At 37.9% G+C, this 11,074-nt stretch overlaps 1 long non-coding RNA gene across 1 annotated transcript; it reads left to right on the top strand.

The window, feature by feature from the left end:
* Positions 1-704: 704 nt before the first annotated feature.
* On the top strand, positions 705-4,986 carry LOC309623981. Its single transcript, XR_014241730.1, has 2 exons — positions 705-4,294; positions 4,626-4,986. It is a non-coding gene; the product is annotated as an uncharacterized lncRNA (long non-coding RNA).
* Positions 4,987-11,074: the final 6,088 nt, after the last annotated feature.

Here is an 11,074-nt window from a genome sequence, read left to right as displayed (position 1 = left end):
GTTAGAAGTTTGATACAGGTCTCACTCGGCTAAAAGCAAGATATCAACAGGGCTGTATTCCTTTTCGGAGATACTAGGGAAGAATTCATTTCTTTGCTATGCTCAGCTTTTAGAGGCTGCCCACCTCCTTGGCTAATGGCCTCCTCCTTCTATCTGCAAAGCCAGCAACATAGCATCTCCCTGACCCTGCTATTTATCATCACATATCTTTCTTTGACTCTACTTTTCTGTCTCCTAATGTGATTATACCGGTCTCTCCCAGGTAGTTCAGGAGAAACTCATTATTTTAAGGTCAGCTTGTTAGCATCCTTAACAAACTGTAACCTTATTTGCCTTGAAGCCTAACATATTAACAAGCTCTGGGACTGGGACATGGATGTCTTTGGAGCTGGGAGCATTATTCTGCTTTCCACAGGAGGGAAAGTTCATTGTCATTGTGTTCCATGAATATATGTTTGAGGCATGAAATTTTATTCATTTATTTATTCATTCACCAGCATATATTAAGCATTGATATCTATTTCACTAATCACTGGAGATACAAAATGAATAAGACTATTCGTTAAAGGAACCTGGGATCCACTAGTGTTTTACAGACTTGTAAATAGGTGAAACAGTGAGAAATAGTACAATGGTGAAGCCAATAGAGGACCCAACCAGGGAATGATCCATTCTGTTACGAATGGATTTGGTAGGACTAGGAAAGATGCTTGAGCCTTGAAATTTGTTTACACAAACAAATAGGGAGGCAGAAAAACATCCAAAAGATGCAGGGAGAGCACAATGATATGACATATGGTGGCTGCCTGGAAAATTGCAAGTAATTCAGCAAAAATGGAACATGCAAAGAGAGAACGCTGGAGAGATAGATAGGTATCAGAATCTCAAATAACTATCTGCTGCTCTTTTAGCATAACCTTGCATTACCTGCATTATAGCAGTTTGGCTTTATCTTAAGGCCAGTGGGGGACAATAGAGCAAGTTACGATGAAGCCAGATTACAGAAGCCCTCGGATTCCATGCTGAGACTTCCTCCTGTTCATGATGATCTCTCCCTCATCTGATTCAAATCACTTAATTACTGATCAACTATATGCCAACCACATGATACTGTTTTGTTCTGGGAATAAAGGAAACACTATCCTTGACCTTAAGCAATGTCAAGAAGACAGAACATACAATTATGGCATACCGTGGTAAGTAATGGAAATGAGATGTCCATACTGCTTACATGGTCTCGTGACCTTCTGCATTGTGATATTCTTTCCATACGTGTACTGGTTTTGGCTACTCACCACTATTAATGTTTTTGAAAGCAGGAGCTTATGCAGAGCATTTGCTTAGAAAATCAGTATTAACTCTTCTCCCTCTTCATTTGCCATGGCAATGGGAAGTGTTTGTCATAGACTGCTTTGCATGTTCATTTGCCTGGATATTTTTTAAAAGAAAATTCTTCAATCGTTGTAAACCATTATTTGGATTTTAGTTTCTGTTCCAACACAGTTTCTTAGAGATTTCATGTACCCTTTCTTTTCTCTCCCTAAGATCTATCTTGGTAAGTTAATTTTTTTCTAAACAGTAGCTTTGAGAGGTGTAATGTCCTTCAGCTGTGTTGCACTGCAGGTTGCAATGCAAAAGATCTCAGGTATTTCTCTTTAATGTTAAAACAGAATATCATAGCTCTGAACTCCCTCTCCTATCTGCCATCCCTAGAAGCTGCTTCCTTCCTAGAACAGACCTGCATTTAGACTTCTCCAGGAAAGCTGTTCATTATCATATTCTTCTACAATGGACAGATGGGAGAAGGAGGAGACCCCATTGGTCCTCATCATCCAGTATATAAAACAACTCCTTTGGGCCACGCTTCTTCCCCACTAATTGCTGTTGACTTCTGGTCTCCTGTTATTCACCCACAGTCAGAGAGGGCTTTGAGACCTGCCCACACTTATTCTCTACTTGGGCACCATCAGTGTCTTTGGTGACTTGAATGTTCACAGCCCTCGAGCCTAACAATTCCCAGGCCCCTTTGACTGCAGTGGTCACCTAGTCTATCCCACCTTAGTCATTTATCCCAAATCACACACAGAAACTTTGAATCCTTAAAATCTGCCCCATCTCTAAATCTTAAACCTCAGTTTGCAGAAATTGTGTTTTCCCCTTCAGATCCATCATTCAGTGTCTCATTCCATTCAGGCTGCTATAACAGAATACCATAAACTAGATGACGTATAAACAACAGAAATTCGTTGCTCACAGTCAGGAGGCTGGGAAGCCCAAGATCATGGCACTGGCAGATTTGGTGTCTGAGAGTCTGCTTCCTGGTTCACTGCATCTTCACATGGTGGAAAAGGCTAGGGAGCCCTGTGGTTCTTTCCTAAGAGCACTAATTCCATTCACGAGGACTCCATCCTCATGGCTTAAGCATCTCCCCAAATCTTCACCTCCTAATACCATCATCTTTGGGGGGGTACAGTTTCAACATATTAATTTTGGCAGGGATATGTTCATTCTGTTGCATCCAGTCTTCTCTACCCTTGGCTGTGCCCCAAGAGGCAGACCCACTTAGACTCCATCAATGGGTTCCCTTGCTCTCTAGCTTCCAGTTTGTTTCAGACAATAATGAATCACAGATCTGAGAGAGGAAGAAGAATCTAGTCAGGGAATTTATTCCTCATGCACCGTGTGGAGTTGCTATCAGGAGGCCCTTTCAATATAGTTATCCTCTGTTGTTTCTGGTAACTACTCTCTCCACCTACCTCTTCATGTTAAGGCATTGTCGAACTACCTTGCTTTTGTTAGGCCCAGGTAATTATTTCTATGGTTTCCATACATCCTGCCCTTGGATACACATTTGTGAATAGTTGTTTTACTAAATGCTTCCATAATTACTCAATATGAGAGTTCTGTATGTTTTCTACTGGAACACCAACTGTTATGCTACTCTTCTTACTCTTATTCTCAACATATTATTTTACTTTCAAATCTCAAGTCACCTATCTGCTAATAGATCAATTATTTTCCAATTTGCTTTTCTTTGCTATCTAACTAGATCTTCTGGTCCTTCAATTTAGTTACTCTTTTGTGTTTTCTTCTAACTCTCTTTTCCCCTGCAAAACTCCAGTCCTGCAACAATCTGCCTAGTTATATCTAAGTGGATATTACAAATTCGAACATTTTCCCCTACTTTTATCCTACTTTCAATAGATGGTCCACCCTACTAATTTATCAGAAGTACATACATTTCAGTTAACAATTCCCTAGACTCCTCCCTGTACTTATATTCTTTCCTTCTTAAGGTTTTGTAAGTATAAGAAAGATATTGGTGGCAACTAACAGAAAACCTAACCCCAACTGGCTTACTCAAGGTTCTTTATTGGAGTAGATATCTGGGAAACTCAGGAGGAAGGCTAACGTAGGCAAGGGAGGGACTCAAATCCTGTCACCAGAACATGGTTCTATCAGTATCAACTCAACTCTCCGTCTTACTTGTGTTGACTTTGCTATTGAATGGACCTTCCCCTGTGGTCACAGGGATATCCGTAGCAGCTTCAGATATCACATTCTTTCATGTTCACATTTAAGTGGGATGTTAGGTCTACTTTCCCTGTAACAGTCAAGCAGAAATTCTGGGCCTGTGTCTAGTTAGCTTGAATTGGGGCAACTTCCCTTCCCTGAACCAATCAACCTAGTCAGAATATATGTTAATTACCTTAAATCATTCAATGCCTAATCTTGGATCTGAGGATTTGTTCAAGTACTCATGAGATTTGTGTTGAAAAACTAACATCTGGTTTAATTGAATTAGTTACTGGAGCAATGGAATATGAGGTCTTATGTCCAATCAATGAAGAATGCAGCAAAGGCCTCACTACTAGAAAAACTGTTGACACAGGTTCTGACCAACAGACTCAATAAGAAATGTTTCTGGGCTCCATGAACCATCATAGTGGGTAGTAATGTCATTCTCAGGACCTAACGTGGAACCCCTGCTTCTACTTAGCTAAGCTTCCTTACACTTATAAATTGACTGTGCTTCAAACAAACAAATAAATACATAAAATTTGATTTTGCTGATACAAATCACACTGAAAGATATCCTACTGTATGATATTATTAAACTACTTATTTCCTTTAGTACTTTTTGTAACAACCTGATCAATAAGATAAGATAAAAATGGTTATTATAGCTAGGCCAGTGAAGAGCCTAATTTCTCTGGGGCTATTTAGTTATACTCCATTTAATATGTAGCACTCCTAAAAATTCAATAGGAAATTGGATGAGTCTTCATGGTTTGTTTCATTCTCTTTTTTTTTTTTTTTTTTTAAAGAAATTCACGTTCTTTTATTTATTTATTTATTTATTTATGACTGTGTTGAGTCTTCGTTTCTGTGCGAGGGCTTTCTCTAGTTGCGGCAAGTGGGGACCACTCTTCATCGCGGTGCGCGGGCCTCTCACCATCGCGGCCTCTCTTGTTGCGGAGCACAGGCTCCAGACGCGCAGGCTCAGTAATTGTGGCTCACGGGCCCAGTTGCTCCGTGGCATGTGGGATCTTCCCAGACCAGGGCTCGAACCCGTGTCCCCTGCATTGGCAGGCAGATTCTCAACCACTGCGCCACCAGGGAAGCCCTCATTCTCTTTTAAAATATAATAAATTAACATTGGCAAAGAGAATATAGGTAGGCAGTATCAGAACTTTCCCAGTTTTGTACAGTATACAACAGACCTTCAAGAGAAACATGGTGTTCTGTTATATCCATGTCAGTACTGAACTAACAAAGCATTTGCTTCAAGAAACCTATAATAATTTAACATTTCTAGTATAGTGAAGAATTTCTAAGACATTATGCATACTGCATAAGAAAAATTCTTCAAACTTTCTTTTGAATATGTTTTTCAAAACTGTGGAGTTCAATATATTTTGAACCTCCTTTCCACACTTCAGCTCATTTAATTTTTGATAAACAGCCTGTTATATATACAGAATTTTTAAAAAGAAACTTGATTATAAAAACTCTATTACAATACATTTTTTCCATCTAATTCTGAGATAATTTTACATAAGTAATTTTCCACTTATGTTTTTGGCTTAGTTTCTTGTATGCAAATGAAGAGAGAAAGTGAACTTAATGATTCGACTTATCTTTTCCTCCAAAGTCTGGTGAGGAAATCAGTTTTAATAAATGGCTGGATTGCTAGTTTACTTATCTTTCCTCTTACTCCTGTGTATAGTAGTTATCTACACTTTTAACTACAAAAATTTGGTTAGTGAAGAATGTATGACTTGGGATCAAATGTTGGGTTTGAGTGTTGACTTTACCATTTATTATGATATCCTGAACAATTTTACCTTTCTGAAGTTGTTTCCTTAGTAAAAACTGGGAAGGTAATAGTTAGCTCCCCAGTCTGTTGTGTAAGATTGATTAAATAAGATACTCACACATAGTGCATTTAATAATAATTCCTGGTTCTTGGCGCAAGATTTTGAATCTGGTTTATGAGAGAATTTTTTTTCTACTTATCCCTCCAAATGTTTCAGTCCAAATACATTAATTGTGCAGAAATGCCCTGTTTCCAATCCAAAAAAAAAAAAGCTGTTTTGAAAATGCCATGTTTATTCTAGATGGATAGTTTGTCCCCTCTTTGACAAAGAAATTATTTTTTAAAACAGTAACAATACAGCTTAGCTTACAGTCTGCAAAACACTTACCTCATTTTGATCTCACTTTTGAGGCCAAATAAGAAATAAGGATCTGAATTAAAATTCAGTCTTAGCTCACAACATGAAGTGTGCATACCATTTTATAGTGTGAGGTCTTTAGGGTTGTTTTTGGCTACTGGAATTATTTAGGTAATAGGACAAGAGAACTATGGCAAAAATACTATAGGCTAAAGACTCTCGGTCCTTTTCCTCTTGCAAACATCATTAATCATCTCAGAGAAATGCTTTTGTTTATGCACTTTAAACAAAGCTCTATTTGTCTACAATCTTGATGAAAATGTTTATTAAACATATTCTTAGAGTGAACAGCTGTTAAGGGAAAATTGATCCCTTTTTTCCAAGCAAATAATGAATTTTATTATTTGACAGGTTTTTCAAATTTCCTTTTATCCTCTCTCATTTTTAGTACCTGTGAATCAGTAACAGTTCAGATTAATTCGCATTCTCCTTTCTCCTGTCACCTCACCCTGGCTTAGTACTGCAGATATGTTGCTATAGCTGTCTGAGCAGCGGCAGTGATTTGCATCAGTTGATACTCAAGCAGCTAGCTCAACTTCACAGCCCAGCAGCTGTGATTGTTAACACCTGCACGCAAACCCTGTCTTTTTTCTAAATCTTATAGATTCCCCTACTTCCAGATTCCTTGTTTGCTATAAAGCATTTTTATAAGTATACATATTTACTGCTACTAGTACTAGGCAGAGGTCTGGTTTGGAATTGAGGCTTCATGACTTTCTAGCTGTGGCTTCTGGGCAAGTGATTCATATCTGTCTCATCATATGTCCTCAACTTTACACCTAAGCTAATTGTAAGGACCATGAGACATTTTGTAAGGAATAGAAAAAAATATGCAAAGAATCAGCACAATTATTGATGCTACAGGTGAATTCAAAAATACAGGCTAACATTTTTCTCCCCGCTCTCAGGCGTGAGATAGGGGTGGTCCTGGGTGTGGGGGTAAGAAGGGGATAGAGAAGTATTTGGAGAAGTGTTTTTATCACCGTAAGGTTTATAAGGGTGGGAAAAATGGGTACTCCTGCTAGTATGTTGGAAATTGGTTTACTTAACATATATATGTGGAGAACATTTTATATGCCTGGCACTGTTCTAGACTCTGGGGATAGATCAGTGAACAAAACAGATGAGATTCCTACCCACATGGAACTTCAATTCTAATAGATTTAGACAGCCACATTACAGCTCTCTCCCAAGAACAATTTAAGTGAGATGAACTGCAAAAAAGTGAATTATAGATATTGAAGAGGAGGGAGGGGGGAGTTTAGTCCCCAGCAGATGAGAGGTTCATATACAGGTCTAGAAGATGGAAGGCAGCAGGTGTGGTGCATGGGGAGGAGTGGAGGAATCAGCCGTCTAAAATGTGCATGAGGAGGAGCTGCTGGCCTGTGAGGCAGCCCTGGCCAGGACCCTCTGCCCAGTTCCTCCCAAGGTTTGTAAGGCTGGAGGCAAATGGCTGTCTGGCTATCATTACACAGAAGCAACAAGACAGGACCACATAGCGAGATCATTTTGGAGACATACTAAGAAATTGTACCTGGAACCCAACTGTGAGATCCAGCTGATACGACTTGCTAAAGACATTTTGCAACCATATAAATCATTATGCTGGAATTTCTGGATGATATGTTTGTTTGAAGGCTTAAGAGGCTTCTCACCTCCTGACATAACCTGACCCTGGAAAAATGACCATCATGCCATCCTCTGTGAGGACACTAGAGGTTGAAAAGAGAAGCCTCATCACCTCTGGTATCTTTTGCTGAAAAGATCCTTTGAGCCTATTCCAGTAAAATGTAACTTGTTTGTAAGGGCTAACTTTTAATCTATTCTTAAACATAGTTCTCTTTGATATTAATTTCATTTGGGAACCAGAAACACTACGCCTATTAAGTCCAGGGATGGGAGTAGAGGGTAAGAAATGGAATGGAAAAAAAGGACTTAATTAAATATCTGTTTATAGAAGTCAACTTGCCTCTACCCTTTCCCAATTCCTCCCTGTCCTCTCTCATAACATTGATGTCATTCATCTCACTTATCCATATGGTATAATCACCCAATACATCGTTATTATTATTACTTTAAACATCTATCTTTTAGATCCAATAAGGGTAAGAAAATAACATACTTTATTTTACCTTTATTTGTTCCTTTTATGATAGTCTTCCTTTCTTTATGTAGATCCAAGTGTCTGACTTATTTAATTTTCCACCTTTGACTTACCTAGCCTTTGCAGATTTCCCTCTCTCTGGAGCACCCACACTGTGGTTGTTGATGGACACCTTCACATTTAACTATCTTGTGTCTTGCATTGTTCTTTGTTGTTTCATGATGTAAGCCATGCTCCTCCAATAGGGTTATGAACTCTCTGAGGCAGAGGTCCTTTATTATGTTTTTTAATCCCACATGGAGCTTGACATAGAGGTTGAGCATATAAAAGACACTGGATTAACCCTGATTGATTATAGACTAGTAGAAATGTCAAGGTGCGGCATGTAGGACTATGCTTACATTGGTTATGTCATTTGAATAGTTCAGGAGGTTTGACAGAGTGCCTCCAGTGACTTCACTGTTCCCATCAGAGCTTCATCCCCTGATGCAGGTGCTTTGTGTACGTAATTATTATTGTAATGATACCTAGTAAGAATTTCTAAGAACAGCTCACAATCTAAGCTTCAGAATTAACAAGGATAGAAATACACATCATGGATGGCATGAGGAAAGTGATGGCAGTTTTAATCATCACCGCTTGGTACCCAGGAACTGGTCCTGCAACTTTCTGACATCTTGCCTTCTTGTGGACACACTATAGAGTATGATCACGTGGGAGATAGAAGCAAGTCAGGTCAACTTTTGCATTTTACCCTTAAAATTACTAATGCTTTTCAGGTAAATTTTCAGGTAAGTTTGCAGAATAGAGTTTGGAGGGATTTGGGGGGAAAAAAAAAGATTTTGATCTCAACTACACTGGCTCCCTTAGTGTTTTCTGGATAACTGTGAGTGGAGATTAAATACCAATGCTTAGATAGTACTTCTTTTTTATCTACTGCTATAACTGAGCATCATAATGTTTGCAATTTCTTTATCATCTAGTGCCACTTGTTGAAATGTTTAATGATAGCAGTGATCTCTGAAATATTTCATGAGACCTAGAATGAGTGCCTGTCCCTTTCATAGTGTTAAAGGGTATATGATCAACAAGTGAGTGCCCTCACAGCCCTGCATTGCCCTGTTTTCCCAAATTATCCATGGCTTCACTTAGGTTTCCTAATTAACATTTTCCTGATAGTTTTTATTAAAAGGACCTCCTTGATATAGATGGCAGTCACATTAAAGAGGTATAGTTAGTTTTTTATTAAACGGAGGGTAAGTGGTGACAAGGCACCTTAATTTTAGGTTGTTTTCTTTCAACATCTCAGAAGGAAATTAGCCATCTTAAACATTTGAATTAATGGAATTCATGGGCTTTTAATTCTTCATTCCAGTGCCAGCTCTACCACTAACTAGCTTTGTATTTTACCCTCTTTGAGTCTTCCTATTTGCATCTGTAAAAATATGTATGGGGAAGGGGGAGAGGTAGTTTAGGGTATTATCATCTGGAAAGTCTCTAATTTCAGTTTAATATTGAATCCCATGAGCACCCACTCTGATTTTACCACCTCACAATTGCAGAACATTTAAGAGTTTGCAAAATATATATATTTTTTCATTTGACCCTTAAGGTAACCTTATAAAATGGTCAAGGTATATTTTATAATATCCATTTTACAGATAAGAAAACTGAAGATTGCAGTCCATATAGGTCATAATTGAGAGCAGAGCACATTCTTTTGAAGCAGGATAGACTTGGTCCAAACACCTGCTTGGTTCAAAGGGTACAGAATCTAAGGCTAATTTTTCCCATAAAAAGATCTCCCCTTGAACGTAACCAGTGACTCGTATTTCCATGACTTCTAAATAAAGGGGAAAATCTTAGAATTTGGGTCATCCTAACCACCTATAACAGTGTGACACTTTTGTGTTGAAATCATTTGCCTTCTCTGCTCATGACAGTCAGGAGACAGGGCTGGGGTGTGGTGATATGGAGAGCTTCATCCCTGTGGTTTGCTTTGTAGAAGTAGTTTGCCAGCCTGAAGCTGAAATAACATACACTGTTAGTGACAATAGATTGAGTTTGCACAAGGATCATAGTTTTGTGTTGGGTGTTTAGAAATAGAGAACAAGTCAGGCATTACTAACACCTTGAAGTGAGAAGAAGGTAGACTCTGGTGCCAGACTGATGGAATTAATGTTGCATTTGCCACTTAATAGCTGTTGGACCTCAGGAAGTCACTTAACCTCCATGTGCATTAGTATTATCATCAGTAAAATGGGAATAAGAGTGTTATAAACCTCAGAGTGTTATGAAAAGTATTACACATATTTAATAAATATGTATAAAGTGCTTACATCATTGCCTAGTATACAGTATGTGTTAAATAGGTATCCAGTATTATAGTAAGAGTTAATATTTATTGGCTCTTTCCTATGTCAGACATGAGTTCAGTGATTTATGTATATCATCTCATGTAACTCCCACTACAATCCCTGAGATAGGGACTATTTTAATACTCATTTTATGCAAATTCACATAGCCAATAAGCATTAGCATATCTCTTAAAATTGTGCCCTCAACTTCTATGCTAAAAATGGTTATTTTCTAATATAAGTTGCTTAGAAATAGAGAAGGTGAAAGTAGGAAGCCCTGTTTCAGAGCATTCTGTGTTTTTAAGCTGACAAAAGTAACCTCTACATTGCAAACTTTGTCTTAAATGATTTGTCTTAAACGTTGTCAATAAATGGTTGATATTGTTGATATAACCTTAGTCTGTCGTATATTATATATAAATTCTAGGTGTCTTTTAAGCACAGTGACTCTGATTTTGTTGCAACTGTACAGAATGAAATAGAATGTTTAACACTGATGATCTATGATTTTAATGTTAAAAATGAGTTCTATTAGAAGCAAAAGAAAATGTCATCTCAGTATAGTACAGATGCCTGGAATAAATTTGGGTTGCAATGAGATGGGATGATTCATCTATTTGTAAGGATTCTTTCCATTGTGCACTGCATGTTAAAATGTTTTACAATGATGGATTATTTTTCTTACATCTCTATAAGCTTAATATTTCCACCATCTATTTAGTAAGAAAGATGTTCGTTGAGAATGCAGATGTTTCAGAGATGTTTCAGAGATGTTTTAGAGAGCATAAGCTTTAAAAAACTTAGATCCATTTAATTTGAATGTCCTTGAGCAAATTATTTAAACTCTCCAAATCTGTTTCCTTATTTATAAAAGA

This window comes from Balaenoptera borealis, assembly GCF_965194805.1.
Source record: "Balaenoptera borealis genome assembly, chromosome: 2".
NCBI classification, from domain to species: domain Eukaryota; kingdom Metazoa; phylum Chordata; class Mammalia; order Artiodactyla; family Balaenopteridae; genus Balaenoptera; species Balaenoptera borealis.
Note: the sequence above shows the minus strand (reverse complement) of the source record. Positions and strands in the feature narration are given on the sequence as shown.